Consider the following 22963-nt stretch of genomic DNA (forward strand, 5'->3'; position numbering starts at 1 on the left):
CCCACCCTTCCGTATCCCACCCCTCCAGGCGATCACAAAGCACAGAGCTGATCTCCCTGTGCTATGCGGCTGCTTCCCACTAGCTATCTACCTTACGTTTGGTAGTGGATATAATGGGTTTTGATGAGTTCAGCTTTGCCACTTGCAACAAGGGATGCACTTTCAATTAGATCAGGCCATAAAGTACCTTGGGCAAGGAAAACCTCCTCTGGTTTCAGGTTCATTTCTCCAATTACTTCATTGGCAATCTTGACAAAAGTATCCCCAATGATTTTTCCTTTCTCCTCAGGACTTGTAGTCATTTTAAGGTTTTGCTAATTCTCTTTCGTGGAGATCTGTCTTCATCTGATATTGGTAGAGCTGTTTGTTCCATTGTAGAAAGAATGAGCGCCATTTATCACTTTGACTTGAATTTCAAGTTTTTTGAGGGCCTCTTCAACAGACCGACATTCTCGTTTTCTCATAAAGCCATTATCAATGTGCACAGCAATGACTTGACCTTGGTTTAAAGCACGATTCAACAAAGCTGTGCAAACTGTTGAGTCCACTCCACCACTGAGCAAAACCAAAACTTTTGATGTGCCGACTCTCTCTTTGATCTCTTGAGCGCACTCAAGTTCTCTGTTCTGCACAGTGAAGGTCCCACTGCACCCAGCTATGTCAAAGAGGAAATTCTTCAGTATTACTTTCGTATTTTCTGTCAGGCCAACTTCAGGGTGGAACTGGACTCCATATAATTTTCTAGATTCATTTGCTCTACCTGTTAGTGTTGGAGGGTCTCCTGCAGAGGCGGGGGGTGGCTGTGGCTCACCGTGGGGACAAGGACACTGGCAGCAGAAGTTGTGGGAAGTACTTCTTGGCTTGAGTCTGCCATTAGCCCCACCAAAGAGCTGGGTAGGCTCCAGTGCTGGGTCACCTCAGGCCAAACAACCAACCGTTTTAGGCATCCTGACAGCTACTTTTTCGACACAACCGTGATTTAAAATTATATTAAATTATTATATCAAAAAGAAATACATGTTTGCAACCTATTCCTTTGTAATTATTTAGCTACATTCTAATTCTGTGTATTTTACTGTGATCCACGTGCTTCAGGTAATTTACATCTATTGTAGGCATATAGTGATATTGCCGTGTAATAGAGGGAACTGCCCATCCATTCTCAACTCCGTATTCAGTGACGTCGTGTCAGGAGCTTGAAGCCCGCCATGCTGGGAGTATTTACACCTTGGCAGTTGGCAGACACTGTGAATCACAGTTGCGCCTCTCCTCCTCCCAAGCGCGGATTGTGACCATTTTCCAACCTACCAAGGCTGCAGCTCCCTGCAGGGCAGATCTGAGGCAGGAGCTCCCTTTCCAGTCTGCTCTCAGATGGTCCCCGAGCCTGGAGGAGGAGATGGGGGTGGTGCTGAGGAAAATCTCAGGGTGTGGTAGAGGCAGTCAGGGTGAGCTGGGCAGGACCTCCAGCCCCACCCCGTCCCTGGGCCCCCATATTACTCCTGGAGCTGCCCCGACTGCATTATTGTCTCTCAATCACCACTTCCCTAGCGGACTGCAGCCAATTCCTGATTCGCACACTGCAGTTCAGGAGGCATTCCAAGCTCCTTTGAGTGCCCAGCCTTGAGCACGCAGTCCCTAGGGATAATGATAATGACAGCAATTTACAGTCATTGCTTTTAAAATTCTCTCAACAACCCTAATCAGGTAGACATGGTTATCATCCTCATCTCATGGAAGGGGCATCTGAAGCACGGAGAGATTCAGTAACTTGTGCAAAGTTGCACAGCTGTTACCAAGTCCAAACTTGTACTGCTCGCCGCATGACAGGGCAATCAACTGAGAAACGAGTTGTTGGGACAAGGAATAGTGATTTTATTCAGAAAGCCAGCAAATGGAGAAGATGGTGGCCTAGCTTCGCAGAGAACCATCTTACCCTCGTTAGAATTCAGGCTTCTCTTATAGTAAAAGAGGAGGGGGTGTTATTGATCGTTGCCGCCCTCTTGGTGTCAGAATCCTTTGTCCTTGCAGCTGTCCCTGTAGGTCCAGTCACGATGTTCCTATAAACCTCGAACAAAACAAATGTTATTGTCTGTTCCGCAACTTTGTATCTCTGTATGAATGGAACAGTGTTTTATACCTTTAAAGGTCAGAGCCTTGAGAATGGGCTATCCTGTATATTTCAAGCTACAGGCAACATTCTTACCTTGTAGCAAAAGCAATGGAATGCAAAGGTGAAAGTAAAAGAAACAGATCCAATATGGAGTCAGATTTGTTCTTCCCTATTACACAGCTAGTAAGTAGCAGTCTTAAGTCGAGCCCAGGCCACTGGCTCCAGAGTCTACACTGTTTGCCATGAAGCAACTCTATGACATGAGTGGTAAGGGCCCTAAGCTCGGGGAGCTTATGCTGGGGTGGGGAGATCAGGAATATCTGGGCCTCGAGAGAGACAGATGGCATTTTGCCAGGAAAAGATGGCGATCAGAAGAGGGCATCCCAGGTGGAGGCAACAGACAGTGCAAAGGTCCAGAGTGTGGGGGAGAAAGGGCTGTTCAGGGAAGAGGGAACGGCCCCAGCTGCCTGTCACTTCCACGGCCTCACCCACCCTGGAGAAGCCTGCCTTTGGGGCTTCAAAATGACAACCTTCCAAAAATAACTTATCTTCAGCTTTCTCTCTGTCTTTGCTCAGTGATTCACATGTTCCTCAAGGTGGTAGTAAAGTAGATTAGTTCCATAACACAGAGACTGGGGAAACTGTGTGTGCGTGTGCATGCTGGGGTGGGAGGTGGCAGGGAGGAGACCTGGTAGAGTGAATGTGGCATCTGGCTTGGGATTAAGCATTTTCCTCAAGTCTGTTCATTACCTGCCTTGAGCAAAGCCAAGTGGTAGAGGCTGGTGAGGGCAGGGCAGGAGGGGCGACTGCTGTGCCTGGTTGTTCTCGACGCTCTCTCTGAGTAGCTCAGAGTTTGCTGTCCTGGTCACTCTCAGGAGGTTAATGAGACAATGAACATCTCTGGGTCAACTGTTATGTTATCCAGCATCCTTTGTAAGAGCCATCTATGCAAAGCCATCTATGTAACAGCCATCTATGTCCTGGAAGGACAGACTTCTCTTTCTGAACTCTGAGCAGAGACCACCCTCTTTGCAGGGGAAATTTCATCTCTCCAGATGAGTCTGTTGGCCTCTTTTTATCTGCTCCGGTGAACTATATAACCTAAGCATCCACATCTAAGGGATTGCATCCTGTAAATTTAACGCTGCTCTGTGTAATGAGTTCCAGAAAACAGAGAAGCCCCAGTGGAAATTTCCATTGAGGTTCAGCATAACCATTCTTCCCGGAAAAATACTCTTGGACAAGGTAATAGAAATCTTTGTTTGCCTGGAATCTTAAAGAGAAGAGTGCTGGTGGGAGGAGCCCAGGGACTCTTGTTTCTCCAGAAGTTTCCAGAGGTTTGGAAGACCTTGCGGTCACTGACTGTTCTGGCAATAAGCACGGCATCTGCAGAACTGAGGATTCATGGTTGAGAGATGCATGAACTCAAGCCCGCGCCCTTTTGAGCACAGCAGAGGAGGAGTTAGGAATAAGCACCACTGCGTCCAGGGTGGACTGGTGGTGAACACATGGGGTGCATGTGTCCAGAGGCTGAGTGTGGAGGGACTCCCTGCCTGCGGGTCAGAGGTGAGCCTTCTGCAAGGTTATTGGTTCTGGATCTAAGAGGTCAGCAAATCTCCCCCAAATGAGAGCTCTTAACTACAATGTATTTTCCCTTTTGCCTGGGCTACCAGGACATTCACAGGGAAAATTAGTGTTCGGCTGGTGACTAGACATTTCAGGTACGTGACATATCTATTAGTGGAAGCTTTGGGTCCTTGTTAAAATTGTGCTGGGGGAGAAAAAAGAATGGAGGCAACATATAACACTAAAATAGAAGTGTTTTTTTAGAATTAATCTTTAGCCTCAAAGAGTGACTCTTCGTGAGGCCCTGGAGAGGAGAGGGTGGGGAACCACACAGTCAGTCAAGGGAGTCTTTGCACCCCTCTGCCTGGTGTGTGGTGTTCCTCTGCTTCCCTCATGCTAATCCTCGCACGGCACCTCTAATAAGCCCGTACCCCAAACAGTTCTAGCCCCTCCACGTTCTCCAGGCTGTCTCCTATCCAAGCCCATTCATTTGTTCATCCATCAGTCCATCGATCTATCCACCCCCCACCCCCCTCCACTCTCAGCAAACACTGAGCACTCTTCCTCTGTCCCAGGACAGGGCTATGCATTGACTAAGAATTGGGATCTGCCTTTCAGTAGCCTTTGCATCCAGTAAGGGAGAAGATTTACCAATGGGTAAGTTCAAGAGATGTTAGGACAGTGGAACAATAGTCAATTTAGGGTTCAGAGAAGAGGGAGCATGGACTTTGGGACCAGGCTGTCTGGGTTTGGAATCCTGGCTTCATCACTTATTAGCTGTGTGACCATGGGCAAATTACTTGACGTCTCTGTGTCTCAGTTTTCTCAGCTGTCAAACGGTATTCCATTGGACCTGCCTCAGAAGGTTGTCCTGGTTATCTACCGCTGCCTAACAAAGTACTCGTGCCATTTTATTATACCTCATGATTTTGTGGTCAGTTACTCAGGCAGCTGGCTGCTTGGTGCTTTTGCCCCACGTGGCATCAGCTGAGGTCACTCAATGGTACTTCAGCTGGAAAGTCCCAGATGGCTTCACTCACGTGTCTGGCACCTCGGCCAGGATGGCTGAAAGGCTGGGTCCAGCTGGGACTGTCCACTAAAGCACGTGAATGTGGTCCCTCCAGCATGGCAGTCTTGGACTAGTCAGACTCTTTCCGTGGAGGCCCAGGGCTGCCAAAGAGAGTACACCAAGAGATGGAGGTGGAACTGCTAGTGTCTTCAGGTCTGCTCTAGAAACTGGCACGGTATCGCTTCCACCACATTGTACTCATCAAGTGGACCCCGGGCCTGCCCAGGTTCAAAGTGAGAAGACTGAGACTCAAACTCTCCAGTGGGAAGAGCGGAAAGGATTTGTGGCCATTCTTAAAGCATCACAGTTACCCGAAGATGAAATGAGTTAATATGCGGAAGCAGCTAGAGCCGTGACTGACAGCGAAAGGGACATACAAGTGTTTGTCGTTGTTGCTTTAATTACCGCCCTTGCGCTGAGTCTTAATAGATGAGTCTGTGCTCTCTTGACAGACAGCCATGGGGAGCTGGGGAACGGTGGGTTTCAGATGGATGGTGTTATTAGCACGTAGTCGTGTTTCGTGGGCAATCTTGTGAGAGTCCTGGTCTTTGCTAATTCGAAGTAGATGATCAGACCTACTGATGTATGCAAAACATGTAAGTGACTGCTAACTAACAGGTCTCACATCCCTCCCAGGGACAACCAGGGACCCAGCCTGGTGGGAGACCCAGAGGGCAGGATGGCTTGGAGGCCAGCCCCCTCACCCAGGACACGTGGGCTCAGCTCCGAGGTGCTCACAGACCCAGAAACACACAGATGAGCAGACACGGCTGTGGGCCGCCTGCCTGGGCTCCCCCTCCCAGAGCCCACCGCTTAATTGGAAAGGGCCATTTCAACATCTTAGCAGAAAATGGAGTTTTTCTTTCCTTGATGTCGTGATTTGACTGGGGGTTAGCAAAGCATCAGTGAATCCTAAATGTCTATTTTAAAAAATCAAGCCTTCATTTCAGCTTGGCACAGGGCTCTGCTCTCCCTTTGTGGGAGGAAGATAAAACGCTTCCATGCACGTCCTTCTGCCTTGAATGCGGGCTGGTTAAACATCTCTGGTAATGGCTGGGCTGTGCCAAAGATTTTTTCTCTTCCCAGTAGCAGTTCCTGCCTTTAAACGGCTTCCACGGGGAAGAGCCATAACACACATGCAGAACAGAGGCTGAGAAAGGCTTCCAGGAGGAGGGCTTGTTTCCGAGGGGCAGGTGCAGCCGTGGCTTGAGCCAAGCTCGGTCCCTCGCATCAATTACCTTATGTAATCCTTACTAGGCTGGGGTGAGGGGTGGGGGGAGAAATGAGGGTTATTTTTACCTCCCTTTATAGTTGAGACATCTGGAGCCCAGAAGGGCTGAGTGGACCGGACCATCCAAGGTCACACCCCTGGCGGAGTAGAGTGAGGGGCAGAGCAACTCCTACCCAAGTGTGTCTGACTCTGTGTTTTTACTCTGCCAGGAAACATGGGGGTCCTCCCCACCTCCTCGTCATTCCCTTCCCCCATTACTAGCCCTTGTACAGATGCGGACCCACTCTGGCAGGGGCCCCCCACTCTGAGCGGACCAGTGGTGGGTGCCACAGCTTGGTGATGTGATTTACCTAGGAAGACCCCAAAGCATGGCATGTACTGACTCTGAATGAGAGCACAGAACCAAGGTGGGCGCACAGGGTGTGCTGAAGGGGAGGGAAGGGGGCGTTTTGAGAGCCCTAGAGGAGGGGAGGGAGGACGGCAGAGGACACCTCATGGTGCCATTCTGAGAGCCAAGAGCTGTGGGTCCACAGCCCAGCCATTTCACTGAGGCATCACTGCATGGCCTTGGAAAAGCCTTGTCTCCACCAGCAGCCTCAGGCTCTTCATTTTAAGGTTGAGTGACTGTGCTTTAGGCTTTCTGATGTCCCTTTCAGTCCTGAGACTCTGGGAGTTTACCAGTGCTGCTAAGCACAGCTGTAGAGGTTGTGCACTGCACAACTCCAGGTAGGTGCCACTGGCAGACTGCAATGTGAGTCCGCGTCCCATTCCACGGTCCTGGAGTCTATAAATGGGGATATGGATAGGACATGAGATCAGAGAAGAGGGGAGAAGTTCCAAGCAGAGGGTGGCGTGTGACCACATTTTCTCCAATCAAGAGCCAGACAAGTATTTATACTGCAAAAAGGAGTGGTCACATAGGTGTGTCTGGACCTGTGGTGACAGATCTCTGGGGTTTGTCACTAATCACACTCAGCAGCCACATATGAGCATGACCACTTTGATTGGCTCTGATTTAAAAGCACAGTGTTGGTCCACTAGGGAGAGACCCCTTTGACGGGTCTAAGATGCGGGGCCTCCAGTTGTCAGAGGCAGCTTCCTACGGGAAGTCTTCCGACAGTCTTGTAAGCCTGAGGTTCCTCAGCCGCACTGCCTGCAAGGATTATGTATTTGGTTAGTACTTGCTGATGACTATTGCCGCAAGGAAAACAACTGCGTCTCCCCTCAGGCCGGGGCTCCCCGAGGGCGGGGCCGCGTCTCCCCTCAGACCGAAGTTTCCCTGCCATCGCAAAGTGTGTCTCCGTCCTTCATTCATTCATTTGATATTGACCGAGGACCTATTTAGTGCCAGACACTGTTCTAGGCTCTCAGAACATTATACTGATAAACAGCAAACGATTCTTGCCATTGCTAAGCGCTAAGAAGCAGGGTTGTGTGACTGGTTCACCCGGGGTGTTTTGGGAAGGCCTTTCTGAGCTGTGAGATCCAGCAATAAGGAGGAGACAGGTGTGGGAAAATGTGGGTGAAAAAGCATTCCAGGCAGAACCAACCACAGGGCAAAGGCCCTGAGGTGGGAGGAAAGGAAAGGCCAGGGTGTCTGGGCATAGCGAGGGCCTGACTGCCATCCCGTGGGGTCTCCCGGAGCTTTCTGTGGCTTCTCCGTGGTATGGGCTCTGGGCTCTGTCCCCTGCCCACCTTCCTCTGCTGCCCCAGGATATCACGGAGGAAGTGTCCTGCCAGCGCGATGCCCTTCCTGCAGCCGCCCCCGGCCGCCGCCTCTCCAGCCACACTCTGTACTCCCTGCCCCCAGCCTCCTTGCTATTGCAGACCTGGTCCCCTGAGCTCAGCCCCTCATGTCCTGTTCCTTAGAGCCATCTTAAGCAAGCAAGGAGAAAACCTCCTTGACCTGAATTTTGGATTTACAGACAGGGTACCAGAGAAACATGTAGCTGGGCAGATTCAGGAAGGCCTCCACCTCCAGTCCGTCTTCTGGAACTGACGGTAATCAGCCCCAGGTCCTGTCCCGACTTTCTCCAGCCCCCCAGTACAGACATCCTATAACAGAAGCCAGTAAGTGCCTGGCCTTGTCATGTCCCCTGCAAATGGGCCGTTAAGAGGCCAGGCTGGGAAGTCACACTGAGCCATTGTTGAAATCTGTCGAGTTATTTCACCTCTCAGGTCCTCCGTTTCCCCAGATATAAAATGGGAATAATGGCATGTACTAGGTAGGATTGAAATTGGATAACAGATACTTGGGAGGGTAATGCTTGATTAATTATTGATTACTGTGGGTAATGCTTATCGTTCGTGTGCCAGGCACCATTCTTCATTTTTATAAGCAGTATCTCATTTAAGCTTCATAGCCCAATGAGGCAGGCACGTTATCATCCCCATTTCTGAAATGCAGACACTGAGGTACAGGGAGGCCACCCAGCTGTTCAGGAAAGCTACCGGAGAGTGGTCCACAGCCAGGGCTGGCACTGTCTCCCTAGGAGATGTGTTGAGATATGAGTGTGTGGTTTTGGGTTGTCACAGTGGCTGGGGCCATCTTGCGGGGTTGGGGGACAGTGGGGATTCCTAGTGAATGTGCCCCCTGGGGCAATGTGTGGACTAGTCCTACACAGGAAGAACTGGCCACCCCAAGTGCCAACAGACCCCTGTTTTGAGAAACACTGATTCCGGAACTACCCCTCATTATCAGAAGAAGGATTGAGTCCCAGGTAAGGTGACTAGTCCAGGCTCACCTGATGCATCAGGGCAGAGCTCGGACCACAGCCACATCCTCACCTCGACCATCACTTCACGGCGCAGAGCCCACGCCAGAATTTGAACCACGTTCAGGGTCAGGCCAGCTGGCAGCACTGGACTGGTGTGTCCCTCAAAAGCCACCGGGTGTGGCCTGTGATCCCCTTTCCCAGCCTGAGGAAGGACCCCCTCACCCAGCCCTGGCTTGAAAGGTGGTTTTTTTTTTTTTTTTTTTTGCCGTACGCAGGTCTCTCACTGCTGTGGCCTCTCCCGTTGCGGACGCGCAGGCTCAGCGGCCATGGCTCACGGGCCCAGCCGCTCCGCAGCATGTGGGATCTTCCCAGACCGGGGCACGAACCTGTGTCCCCTGCATCGGCAGGCGGACTCTCAACCACTGCGCCACCAGGGAAGCCCGCTCCTCTCATTTTGGGTGTGTTTGTGTGGGCAGATGGACTGGCTCTCCTCTCTTCTTGCCCCAGGGAGTTGGTCTGTTTCCCACTTGGTGTGAATACCACCACTGTAACCCTGGCCTCTGTCTATCCAGCTCTCAGGCCACAGGTGGATCCTGGAGCATCCACTGCCTATGAAATCTGGGTTGGGGAACATCTGCTGAATCCTCTGTCCCCAAACCTCTTCCTGAGATTTCCTTGCCATTCATGTGCTTGAAATTTTACCATCAGAGATTCATTTCTTTGTGACCTGGCCTGGGGTGGTGGGTGGGTGATCCCTCTTTTCTTTTCTTGTTCCCTAATTGAATCAGGATTATTTTCATTGTAAATGATAGTTAGAACACTTAGCTTGGTCTCAGGTGATATAACTGAATGAATTATTGAAAAGTTCAGATTATTGAAAAGTCTCTGGCTTCAGGCATGGTTTGATCCAGGGGTTCTCCTTGTTAGCAGGACTCTGGCCCCATTTTGTTGTGATTCCCTGGGCTCCACTCTACTCCTGGGTCAGTTTTCTCTTCTGACCACCCTCCCCCCAATCCCACCACATTGGTGTCTACAGAACCATCTGGAGATAAACAGCTTCTCTCTGAGAGGTTCTGATAAAAGAAGAAGGAGCTTTGGAGAAGCCCCCCCCCATGCATCTCATAACTCACTGGCCCAAACTGGGTTATGTATTCCCTCTACTTCCCTCCCCCAGCAATCACTGTGGTCCAGGTGATGGAATCAGTTATCCCTGGGCAGTGTCATCATATTTATTACATAGCAAACTATGGTCCTTGGGCAGAGAGAGCCTTCAGACCATAATGCAGACCTGCAAGCTGGGGGAGGGAAAGGGGCAGGAACGCCTCAGACCACCATTCACCAGGTCACGCACAACGGCAGCATCTCAGGCCGCCCAATGGGGAGCTCCCCAGCAGACTGCCCATTAGACGAGTCCGGCTCCGGGCAGAAATGGCCAAGCCCCAGCACCTGCCATGCTGGGTCACTGGCTGGCCCCGACTGGGAGGAACTGGCCTGAGCTCCAGAAGTGAGGTGGCCCCTGAAGGTGCTATAACCGGAGGCTCTCAGCTAACTGCCCTCCTATCACTGAACAGGAAATTCCTCCTTGAAGAGGGATCTGAGAGGCATGCCTCCACAGCCACCTCGCAGCTAGGAAATAAACCAGGACTCAGACTCCAGGGGTCTGGGGCCAGACGCCTGTGTACTTAACCCCTTGGTAGACAGTGGCGGGGGGGGGTATAAGGAGCACAGCGTTAGTCTTGGGTATCCTGGCTGTGCCACCACCAGCTATGTGTCCCTGGGCAAGTCGCTACATTCATTCATTCATTTATTCCAGCACTTAGCATTTGCTGAGTGTCAAGCCATGTGCTAAACCCCAGGAATTAATGCGAGGAATCACAGGTTCTGCTCCAGCAGATCACTGGGCCGGGAATAGGGTGTTGGACCTGTGCAAGCTGGGACACAGGCACTGTTGTCCATCCCACTTCATGCAGAGGTGGCCTGTTCTCTCTCCAAGCTACCTCTCTGCCATGAGGCTCAGTGGCTTATTGACCTTGGGGCAGGGTTTATGCCTGGGGGTCTGGATACAAGGGCTTTGGCACTCCAGACCCCAGGGCAAGTCCTCCATCTTTGCCTTTATCCAGACACAGCATGTCCAGGCAGAGAGCCAGGCCAGCTGGGCAGGAACCATCAGTTAAACAATAGACATTCATCAGCTGATGGATGAGTCTGAGAGAAATCAACAAACTCATTTAAAAAACCAAGCACCCAGAATTTCCCAAGTCCTTTTCCTTACCCAGCCAGCCAAGATGCATGACCTTGAAGAGGTCCCTTATCTTGCTGCAAATTATTGCCAGGAAAATCTATGGCCAATTAAACAAGCAAATGTTCCCCTTGCACCTTTTACTTTCTCTTAAATAAGCTCTGGCCTGACCTATGGGAGAAGATGCTGGACTCACCTGTTCCTTCATCAGACTAAACATTTCCCTGATGGCACAGACACCAGGGCTTGGTTATTAAATCAGCAAAACCCAAATGCTCCCAAGATAAACTCCTGATGATGTGATAATAGCAGTCACCCTGTAGAATCCCACCTGTGCATATCAGCAGTGGAAATGTCATCATCAGCAGGCATCCTGGTTAAAACAGCCCAACAGGTCATTTGCTGATTTACGGCTCAGATGCTAAAACACGAATGTAAACAGGCTCCAGTGGCCAATGGAAAAACACTGACAGTGCAAAATGCTTTTCCTCACCTTCACCAGGGAAAGTCCCAGAAACTCTGAGCATCCCTGGTCTTCCTCTCCTACTCCAGCCACTTTGGGCCAGTGTGAAGGAATATACAGACTGGAGGGTTGCGGTGATCTCGGAGAGGCAGCAGTGAGTGGTGGTGTGAAGCGAGATCTTAATTCCCTGCCCAGGATTGAGCCTATGTAACCTGGATGAAAACCGGAAATCCTAGCCACCACACCCCCTGGCTCTTGCCCCCAGTAAAAAATGCACTTCTCATGGAGGCAAAACTATAAAAACAGGTACAAAGTTTATTTTTAGAGAGGTAGCACAACAACACGTGGGAGAGCACACAGAGAAACCGTTTAGTTAAGATAGAAGCGAGGCAGAGATGCCCACGGGAGAGAAAGGGTGTGGGCTTTCTCCCTAAGGAGGAGGAATGCAGTAAAAAGGCGATTAAATCATTTATGCAGGTTGGTTCTTCCTGGTCTTTGTGTACCTTTGGCCAATTATCTGGTTTCTTTTTCCACACCTGACCTGCCTTAGGAGCCTCCCCCACATATGTGTGCAACTTTTTTCCAAAATGGATTTCAGCCCAGAGGCCTATGGGATGGCCTTAGCATCACATTATTATGGGGTGGTTCCACCTCCTTTTTGACCCCCAAGGAGCCTTTCTGCGCATGTGCAATACTTCCCTTGCCCTAAGGTTGGGAAATGTATGACCTCTTGATCTTTTAACAGGGTTTAGTCCTACTCCGTCCCTGCCATAAAAATGTCCAACGTCTTGTTATTTACCTTATTTCTGTTGCTAGGTTTTATATCGAGGTGCAGATCTCGAGATATAGACAGGAGTCAGGTCATAACTATGTAGTTCTGGAGCCCGGTTGTCTCTTGTTTCAGAAATGTAAACGGGGCTGGTAATGAATGTCTGGCCTGAAGCCCAACTTCTTCTCACCCCAGGAAGTGTGAACAGGAAGCCAGTTGTAAATATCTAGCCTGGAGCCCGTCTGTCTCCTGCCTTAGCAGGGGGCATAATTTTTTTCCTAAAATGAGCCATAACCCACCACCTACCCTCTCCCCAGCTCTGCCTGTTGGGCAGATGTGCTACGGTGACTACTGCCCACTCCTCACTGTGCCCACCCCTCAAGGGTAATTGTTTATTCTCCTCTTTCAGTCTCTGCCTTATTCTCTCTCATCTGCCTTTTCTCCATCCCATCTTTTTCTCTCTCCTCCTTTTCCTGAGGTGGGTCTTCCGTGACTTTCCATTTTAACACGCTCACATCAGGAAGTTCTTTCTAAACCCTGGGCCAGACTCGGGGGTGTTTGCCTAACCCTAGGCCGGTCTTGGCGTGTCTGAGTCACATTTCCCCTCTTGCCCTCACAGGGACTGTCCTTGCTGTGGTGATCCCAGTCTGGTCCTAGTGAAAGGTCAGGCTCCCCCAGCAGGCAGATGGAGAGCAGCCCAGAGCCACCGCCAGCCCTCAGGGCAGCTCTGGGTAAACTAGAAAAGAGGTGCCCCTTCTTCGAGGTAGAGGTAGCTCCCGTGTCAGGGTGCACATCCCAAGGGCTTCAGCCCCGTGCTACCCCTTGGCCAAGCACCCTGTATGCAGCACATGGAAGACAGGGCTGCCAGGACCTATTTCTCTGTGAGACGCAGCTCTGGGGATGGGGACAGAGGGATGGCTGTGGACTAAGTGGGTTCTTCCCAACTGCTACAGAGGCAAAGTCCAGAGTGACCACCTGCAAAGGCTAGTGGCCATGGATTTCCCTGGGGAGCTTGCTTAACATGCAGATTGCTGGCCCTGCAGGGAACCTGCTGCAGCGGGTTTGGCGTGGGCCCTGAACCGAGCTCCCCGGGTGATTCTGATGCAGCCCACACTCTGAGAGTCCCCGGTTCCCCAGAGCAGAGCCTTTGCAGATTTGTATCCCAAGAATGAACACACTTTACCTATCACCCCCAAAATAAGGGTATTAATTTGTCAGTTTTATACATGTGATACTGAAAGCTACGACATTAAGTAATAGAAGGAAAACATTTTTTAGAGGTAAAAATAAATACAAATAGGAATTGTAATATTTCCTCCCTACCCCCCTCAATTCTGCTTTCTAACCCTCTGTGTGCCCCACTATGGAGGCCATGGCCACAGGGACTGGGAGAGGAGATTTAACCACTGAGAATGATGCCCGAAACTCAGCCTCTGTGCACAAGTGCCGAATTGAACCTCAGAGACGGAGTTCTGGGTGAAGTAGCAAAGAATAGCTTTATTGCTTTGCCAGGCAAAGGGGGACACAGCGGACTCGTGCCCTGAAAAACTGTGCATCCCAACCTGGGGGAATTTGGTGAGGAGTTTTATAGCAAGGGTTCAAGGGCGGAGTTGCTGGTAAGGGTCAGAGTGGGAGGGGGGTTGCTGCAGTCCTTTAATGTGGTCTGAGGTGGTCTCCTGATGAGCTTTGCAAGGTTACCAAACTGTGATCTTCTCTGGAATGAATGCTGACGTCTTCCATTTGTTGGGGGTTTTAGATCTGTAAAGAGCTCAAGATATTTTTATGTGTATCAGCTTGAGGCGGCACTAGGACCCTGCTTCAAGGCTGCCCTGTTGTTTCTTGCCTGCTCCTCCCTTGTCTCTGCATCCTCTCCCTTCCCTGATTAGCAACCGTTTGAAAGGTTTCCAGGCCCAGGAGCCCCACAGGGTCATGCTCAGTTTCAAGATCATGAGTCATCTCCCCCTTATGGGAGGAAAACCAGGAGATTTTCTCAGGAGGAAACCCAGACGCTTATGATCAGGGTGAAACCTCAGGCTCCCCTTCCCTCCACTGTGAATTCCTCGTGATTCTGCTGCCTTTGGAGGGTGTGGGGAGCTGTGGCGAGCCATGGCGGGGCACCCCCTGACTCCCGAGGTGCTCCCTGACTGCCCGTGCTGCAGGCCACGCTCCTTTCTCTCTCTAACGTTGGATCCCGGCCACTGTGCTGTGAATCAGGCCTGTGCTGATTTAGTGGCGGGTCCTGTTTCGGGTGACACGCTTCCTCACCTGTGAGGTGAGAGGGGTGGACTGAGTGACTGCTTGGTCTCCTTCCAGCCCCGACGAGCGAGGCTCCCATCAACCGTGGTGACGCCATTCGTGAGTGGGAGAGTAAGTGGCGGCCTTGGAAAAGACTAGAAACGAGAAGCGAAAGCTGGTTAGTAAGGAGATAACCATACTCCAGCCGGTTCTTTGGGAGAGAAAGGCATGGGAGGGTCAAGGGTCCCCACAGCAAAGGCAGCAGGACTTGGTCTAGGTGCTGCAAGCAGGATCGGCGGTCACTTCATCCGAATTCTAGTCCGGACTCTGCCTGGAGCAAGTTTCCTTGATCAATTATTTTTTTTTTTTTTGAAGTATAGTTGCTGTACAATATTATATGTTACAGGTGTACAATATAGCGATTTACAATTTTTAAAGGTTATACTCCATTTATAGTTATTATAAAATATTGGCTCTATTCCCCGTGTTGTACAATACATCCTTGTAAACAAGGTACTTCTTTTTCCTAACCTCAGTTTTCAAAAAAGCAGGATTGGGCTAGATGATCACTGTGGATGCTACCGTGGGTGTAGTCTAACATGGACTTTTCCAAAATGCGGGCCATGAAAAAATTTTAGTTATTTGGTGAGGCAGGGTAGGGCATGGCAGAATAGGAAGTTTCCTTGAAACTTTTGTTTCGGGGTGTGTGTGTGTGTGTGTGTGTGTGTGTGTGTGTGTGTGTGTGTGTGTGTGTGTGTGTGTGTGTGTGTGTGTGTGTGTGTGTGTGTGTGTGTGTGTGTGTGTGTGTGTGTGTACGCATGCGTACTGGGTCGCTGTGCCAGTCCATGTCCCAAGAGGAAACAGAAGACACACTTCAATGACAATAATTGGCACCGGGCTTCACGGACTGTTTACAAAGGTGGAGAATAGGGAAAGCATGGATGCAGGACCAGGGGCTGGCAGCAGTAGGGCTGCTACCACCCCTGAGGCAGGAGGAACGTAGGGAGGGAGTGCTTTCCAGAACCCAATGGGGAGTCCTATAGAAAAGGCCACCTTGAGAGGAGCCACAGCCTTTTGTGGAGGGACAGCCAGGCTGCTGCAACCCAGCAGGAAGGAAGCCAGGAGGGAAAATACCCCTAGCTTCACTCTCCATCCTTCCATGTCCTGCTGGAGCTACCCACTCGCAGAGCCTCCCAGAGGCCAGAGGGCAAGAAAGCCACGGGCGCAGTGCCCTACAGCTCCTGGGGCAGAGGGATCCCAAGGGGCGAAGGGACAATTTCCAGCCCAGGGAGACGTCCCATCTATATCTTCCCATGGATTGCAGTCAAGTGCTCTTAAAAACCATCGTCCGTTGGAGACCAAGGTGGCCTTGGGAGCCTGCATGGGTTTGAAGGCAGCCAGAATTAGGCTTGGATCCTGGCTCTGCCACCTGCAGGCTGCCTGACCTTGGACAGACTACTCACCCAAGGTGAGCCTTAGCCACCATACGTGTGAGAGCTGGGACCATGATGCTGGCTGTGCAGGTTGGCCACATGGGTTAGAAATAATAACTGAGAAATGCCAGGCACCTGGGACGTTCAGCATCACTCCTTTGCTCTGAGCGTGACAACAGGAATTAGTCACAGTCCTTTCTAAGCACCCGGGTGCCTGTCTCCGTTTCTTTAAGCAGCACCCTTGTACCGGATGGTCCTTCTTTCATCTCCATCCTCGCCGCCCAGCCTTTGGTTGCTTCATTTCTTCTGCAGACAATTATTGATGAAATGATTTATAAATTACAAGGTGTTTACTGCTCTTGGAGAAAGCATAGACCACTTATCAACAAAATTTACTGAGACATTAAGTGGTAAGAAGGACTAAAGCCCAAGGAAGGACCCAGAACGGGAGTAGCTTTCCTGGGGAGCCTGAGGTCAACGCGTATTTTCACCGTTATTCCCACTTGCAGTGGCAGCTCCTGGAGGCGAGGAGCCTGCTCTGCTCAGAGGAAAGACAGCCAGGGAGCTTCCTTTGCACCTGCACTGTGACTTGGGTTGAACCTAAGGCCTCCCTTGCTCCTGCTCTGGGGGCCCAGTCCCTTTGATTTTGTTGGGGGAAAAAAACCCCAAAATCAGTGTGTTTCTCTCCTTAACAAACACCGGGATTTCTTTTTCAGGGCAAATCAAACCAGACTGCTCAGGCTTCCATTAATTGACTGCATCTTATCGGAGCCTCAGTTTCCTCAACTGGAGAGTGGAAGTGGTAACTCCTGCTTTATGGGATGGCTGTGAAGTGTAGAAATAAGTGTCTAAAGAGCCTGGATCGAGTCAGTGAATGGAGATTCTGGTGGGGCCTCTGGGTAGATTCTCCCAAGGATAACAGCTCGGATCAGCCTCCCCAGGCAGCCGTGGCTCTTCCTCTGTAAGCAGGGCAGCTTGATTTGCAGAGATTCTCCCTTTGTTGATGCCACTGAAGGCTGCCTATGGCTCTGCTGAAAGGCAGTGATAATTACACCTGGTGTGGGACGGGGGGAAGTGTGGCGGGAGACTGCTCTGCTGTGTGGTGTGTGCTCATTTGCATTAAGCTCAGAAGCATCGTGTGCCTGCGTGTGTGTGGGCGTGTGTGTGTGTGCGTGCACACACGCACACACACATATACTTGTGCAAGACTGCAACTGAGGCTTGTCATTGGTGCTTTGGTAACAGAGAGGATCAGGGGAGCAAACCAGGAGCACTGACTCTAAAGGGATGACACTACAAATGGCTCAGAGGACATCCTTGTCCTTCGATGACCGTCCTGGGTGCTGGCTGAGGGCAGGGTTCCAAAACTAGACCGCTCAGGCTGGGCTCTAATCCAAGCTTTACCACCTTCCAGCTGGATGGCCTTGGGCAAGATACTTTAGCCTTTCTGTGCCTTGGTTTCTTTCATTGAAAATGGGGATAGAAGTGTGTTGTGATGAAGATTTCATGAGTCAGTACAGGTCAGGAGGCTACAATAAGGCCGGGCACATACTACGCAACATAAAATGCGTTACCTCTCATCACCGGCGTCAGCTTCTTCCGCATCATCTTCCCCTCTGCCTCTTCCATCATCACTGTCATCAACATCATCATTATTATCCTCCTAAAACAGTTGTATAGTGAGAGGAAGCTTGGACTAGGGAAGGAAGAAGAACTAAGATTCATTCAATTATTATTATTATTTTTCCAAATATGTTATTCCAAATGGGATGTGAGACAAGTCATAAACATTCTTACACTTCACCAAAAGAGACAGAATAAAGTTCATGGGGAAATGTGGGGAAGCGAGGGCAAGATGAGTGTACAGAATGACTCTGGGGGGATCCTGTAGAGTTTCTGGAAGTGGGCCGTTATTGTGGCTTTCAGCTCCATAAAAATATGATCAGCTGCAAAATTCACTGACAAAGGGAAGTCAGTCGCAGAATGGATGACCCCCGTCCCGCACAAACAGAAGGTTTAATAAAAGAATTCAGATGACAAAGAGTACATGCTATGAAATTCCATTTATATAATAAGTACAAAAACAGGCAAAACTAATCCATGCAGTTCCAAGTCAAGGTAATTGTTACCTTTGGGAGTGGGGCAATGAATAGGAAGATAGTAGGGGGAGGGTCCTGGGGATCCTGGTAATGTCCTATTTCTCGATTTGGGTGTGGAATTGTGAGAACTCATCAAGCTGTGCATTTATGATGTGTGTGTGTTTGTACGTATGTTTCATTGACAATTTCGAATAAAAGCGGTTGCTTGGTGGAAGCATAGCTTTTCAGTACACTGCATCTATAAGTAACACTTTATTGTTTTTGTTTTTTGTCTTTTTTTTAGTTTTATTGAAGTATAGTTGATTTACAATGTTGTGTTAATTTCTGCTGTACAGCAAAGTGACTCAGTTATACATATATATACTTTTTCATATTCTTTTCCATTATGGTTTATCACAGGATATTAAATATATTTTCCTGTGCTATACAATGGGACATTGTCGTTTATCCCATAATAGTTTGCATCTGCTAATTCCAAACTCCCAATCCTTCTCTCCCCCACCCACTCCCCCTTGGCAACCAAAAGTCTGTTCTCTACGTCTGTAAGTCTGTTTCTGTTTTGTAGATAAGTTCATTTGTGTCGTATTTTAGATTCCACATAAAAGTGATATTATCTGGTGTTTGTCTTTCTCTGTCTGACTTATTTAGTATGATAATCTCTAGGTCCATCCATGTTGCTCCGAATGGCACTATTTCATTCTTTTTTATGGCTGAGTAGTATTCCATTACACACACACACACACACACACACACACACACACACATATGTATATATAATCACATCTTCTTTATCCATTCACCTGTCGATGGACATTTAGGTGGCTTCCATATCCTGGCTATTGTAGATAGTGCTGCTATGAACATAGGGGTGCATGCGTCTTTTCAAATTATAGTTTTGTCTGGATATATGCCCAGGAGTGGTATTGCTGGATCACATGGTATCTCTGTTTTTAATTTTTTGAGGACCCTCCATACTGTTTTCCATAGTGGCTGCACCAGTTTACATTCCCACCAACAGAGTAACACTTACTGGTAATGATAGAAATAGAGAGCTAATCGTCGCTGACCGTGTGCTCTGTCCACTACACGTTTCCCTCACAGCTGTCCTGTGAGGTGGGGTGGCCCTCCACTTTTACAGACGGGGCAGCTAAGGCTTAGTGAGGTTAAGTAACTTCCCTGCACCCCCAGAGCTCTTCCTGGCAGAACACACTGATTTGTGTGTCCTTCCCCCGCCTCCACCCCACAACTAATAGCGAATGCCTCTTAGATACAGCACAGAATCTGGCACACAACTGAAGCTCGAGAAATGAGGGAAGGAGGGAGGGAGCAAGGCTTGTCATTGCATTGTCACCAGTCACCCAGTCTTGGCATTCTGAAATCATTTTTGTCTCCCCTCTAATTCCAATTGTACTTAAAGGCCGCGCCAAACAGCACGTAATTGCTTTCTGTTGCTAGGTCTAAAACGTTCTGTCACTCGGGCCTGCGCTTCCAAGCTGCACAATTGTTTGAAGTGATTGAGGAGCGACGAGAGCTACTTCTGCTCCCCACGGGAGAACCTGGGTGGGAGAGGGAGGAGGGGCAGATGTGAACTAGGGTGGGGGAGGGGTGGGGGATGATGCCTGCACCTAGCTGCTTTCCACCTGCCCAACCGCTTAGCTTCTTAACCCAGCACCAGGAGGTAAAAGTGAGTGAATGGCCCCCAAGTGGGAACATCTCCTGCCTCACCCCACCCCAGGGTCTCGCTTCTGTCCCAGTCCTGTGCAGTGGCCCTTTCCCATCCTATTGGACTCTTTGTCTGAATTAAGGTCAACAATTAGCCCAACTGGTGGCCGATTCCTCACAAAGCCCGCCTGTGCACTCTCCCTGCCGGAAGCCTATTTCTCCTGGGGAGACTTTAGTGGACAGCAAAAAGCTTCAGGTGGCGTCCCAGTCCTGGGGAGGAGGAACCCTCCTCTGATCCCAGAAGCTCTTTACATGTCCCTCTGGAATTGTTGGGGACATGGCTTTCCTGCCCTTTGGGAGGATCCTGTCTTTCTGCCACTGCTTATGTTACACTGAGTCAACATTCAATGAATAATAAATTATAATAACAATAACTTGAGGAAATTTATGCCCTAGCTTCCACGGGGTCCAAAACATAAAGGGAAAACTCACTGTAAATCATACCCTGGGACTAGCAAGTGAATAATGCAGGCGGCTTTCCCCAGAGACCTCCAAATCAACTCATTTAAATTAATAAATCTCACTCTCCTCTGTGCCTGAATAACAGGCTTATTTATGCGTCTTGAAATTGCCCAAAATATCCGAGTGAGGGAACAGAGCAATTAGAGTTCCTTCTTTGAGATGCTGTCTGACTTGCTGACTCTTATTCTGGCTGAACGTAGGGAAAGGGGAAAAGAAAAAACCCACAATAGCATTGAATTCAATCCGACCAGCGGATCGCTTCTAAATGTACAAGCTTCCAAGTAACCAAACGGACTGAATTTTTCACTTTCCAGTCACTGCTTTTGTCTTTTCTGGCCTAAAAACCCTGATACAGACCAGTCTTTCTCGAAAAAGTCCTTGCAGAGCTTAAGGCCAGAAAATACGGTTTGTTCTGACAGGTCCCCTACTGAGGCCCCTGGAATGTGGGACTGAAATTGAAACTATTTAAGGCAGTGGCGGGCTCTGGCACTGACCAGTCAGAGGGGGCGTGGCCTGCGCCCCGCCTCCTCCCTCCTCCCCCTCCCCCTCCCCAGCAATGTTAACTCTTTAGTTTCTGGATCTTAGGGTAGTCGGTGTCGGGGGTATCCTGGAAGAGAGGCAGGGCGGGGTGCTGGAGGGCTCAAGGCAGCGGTGGGGATGAAAGCATTTTAATATCTCAACAGTGCAGAGGACTGACCGTCAGGTCTGCTTCTACATGCTCTGAACAGCTGGGGAGAGAGTGGGTTTTAATCTGCCTTTTCTGGGTCATTCATTTCTGTTCTTTCCCTCTCACCTAATTCTTCTTGGACTGTCCATAACCTGTTGTTTTTGTTTTTGTTTTTTTTTTTTTTTTTGCGGTACGCGGTACTGCTGTGGCCTCTCCCGTTGTGGAGCACAGGCTCCGGACGCGCAGGCTCAGCGGCCATGACTCACGGGCCCAGCCGCTCCGCGGCATGTGGGATCCTCCCGGACCGGGGCATGAACCCGTGTCCCCTGCATCGGCAGGCGGACTCCCAACCACTGCGCCACCAGGGAAGCCCCATAACCTGTTTTTCATCTCCACCCCAGTTCACCCAGCTTTGGTCCAATGCAGTTTTGATGTTAACCATTCAGAGTTAGGTCAAACTCTATAAGTCAAGGGCAGAGTCGCCCAACAAGGCTGCCCTCACGTCAGACACTAGCCCCAGTTTTGAAGGGTCCTCAGAGCCACTGATACTTCCGACCAACTGGCTACAAACTCAGGGGTACCACTACCTCCTCAAGTTTGATAGTTCACTGGAATGACTCAGAACTAAGAAAAGCGCTCTACTTATAACTACAGTTTTATTACAAAGGATACAAATCAGGACCAGCCGAAAAAAGAGACGCAGGAAGTCTGGGAGGGTCCCAAATGTGAAGCTTCTGTGTCCTCAAGATGCGACACTCTTGCAGCCCACGTTGAGTATTACCAACCCGAGAAGACCACCTGAACCATAGTGTCGAGGATTTTATTGGGATTTCATTACCTGGGCACGATGAAAACAGTGGCCATGTGATGGAACTCAATCTCTAGTACTCCGCCCCTTCTAGGAGGTTGGGCTGAAATGTGGCTCAAAGCCCCACCCATCTAATTACATATTTCATCTTTCTGGAGTGACCAGCCCCCATCGTGACTCATCTTGTGAGCATAAACTCAGGTGTGTCTAAGGACCCACTATGAATAGCATGGGAAATTCCAAGGACCCAGGAACGGAGACCTGCCAAATGCTTTATTATATAACATATGGTTTAAATGGACATGCTTTATCTGAGGCCTAGCGTCTGTGTCCATTAGGTATGTCCTAGAAGGCTATCGTATCTTTGTGTGTGTGTGAGTGTGCACGTGGAGGTGTCTGAGAAAATACAAGGAGTAAGGACTGGCCGATGAAGCAGGGAGAGCCTTGGGCTGGAAGATGAATCCTAGTCTTGGGTTGGGTGGGACGTTATCCTCAGGGAGGGGCAAGGGCAGTAGTAGTTGTGCCACCAATACCAGCTGTGTGCTCTTAGGAGTTTGCCCACAGGCTGGAGGAGAGTAGCCCTGAGAGAGGACCAGAGGATGGAAAGAACTGGGGGGTAAGTGGAGACACGGAAATGGAATGGAATGGAATGTCAGGGTTGGGAAAGGCCTCTGTCTGTGGTCTTATGTGCGTCTGTGTGTGTGCATGTGAACATGTATTTGGGCCTGTGTACACACGCATGAGCATGTGTGAAGGTAAACGGGAAAGAAAAGCTAAGTTGACATAGCCTCCTGATCTGGGCTGCCATCCACTGGGATACAAACTGAACCAGTGGCTGATAAATGGCGCTCCTCTCACCACCACTCTTAACGAACCACTTAGGGAACTTTTGCTCCCTGTTCTCATAACCTTGAGCTCTGTCAGATTCCCAGGGAGGGAACACGCTTCCACCAGGGAATGCTGCACTTAAACTATGACCACAGCATGGTCACTCTGGGCTCCTCCTGCCAGTGGACCAGCAAGCAGAGAAAGGAGTGACTCTGTACGTGGAAGTAATCGGCCCTGACCCCCACGAGGAGCTAGGGTTGCTGTTACCCACTGAGGGCAGGGAAGAGCTTGTCTAGAGCTCAAGAATTCACTGAGCTGTCTCTTGGGCTTCTGTGCCTGGTCATGGTAAAGAACACTGCAGCAATCGCAGCCTGACAAGGGCAAAGCAACTGAGAGCTCAGACCCCTTGAGATGAGGCGCAGCAGTATCTCACAGGCAAGCAGCCCAGACCAGCTGGCCAAGGGAGAGGGAAGCTGAGGATGTGTGTTGGAGGAGGGAGGTGATGAGTACCAGTTTTGGTCTCAGGACCAGCTGCAACCACAGGG

At 49.9% G+C, this 22963-nt stretch overlaps 1 pseudogene; it reads right to left on the reverse strand.

The window, feature by feature from the left end:
* Positions 1-92: 92 nt before the first annotated feature.
* On the reverse strand, positions 93-17461 carry LOC137232902 (GMP synthase [glutamine-hydrolyzing] pseudogene; annotated as a pseudogene).
* Positions 17462-22963: the final 5502 nt, after the last annotated feature.

The sequence above is a fragment of the Pseudorca crassidens genome, chromosome 10 (genome assembly GCF_039906515.1).
Source record: "Pseudorca crassidens isolate mPseCra1 chromosome 10, mPseCra1.hap1, whole genome shotgun sequence".
Classification (NCBI taxonomy): domain Eukaryota; kingdom Metazoa; phylum Chordata; class Mammalia; order Artiodactyla; family Delphinidae; genus Pseudorca; species Pseudorca crassidens.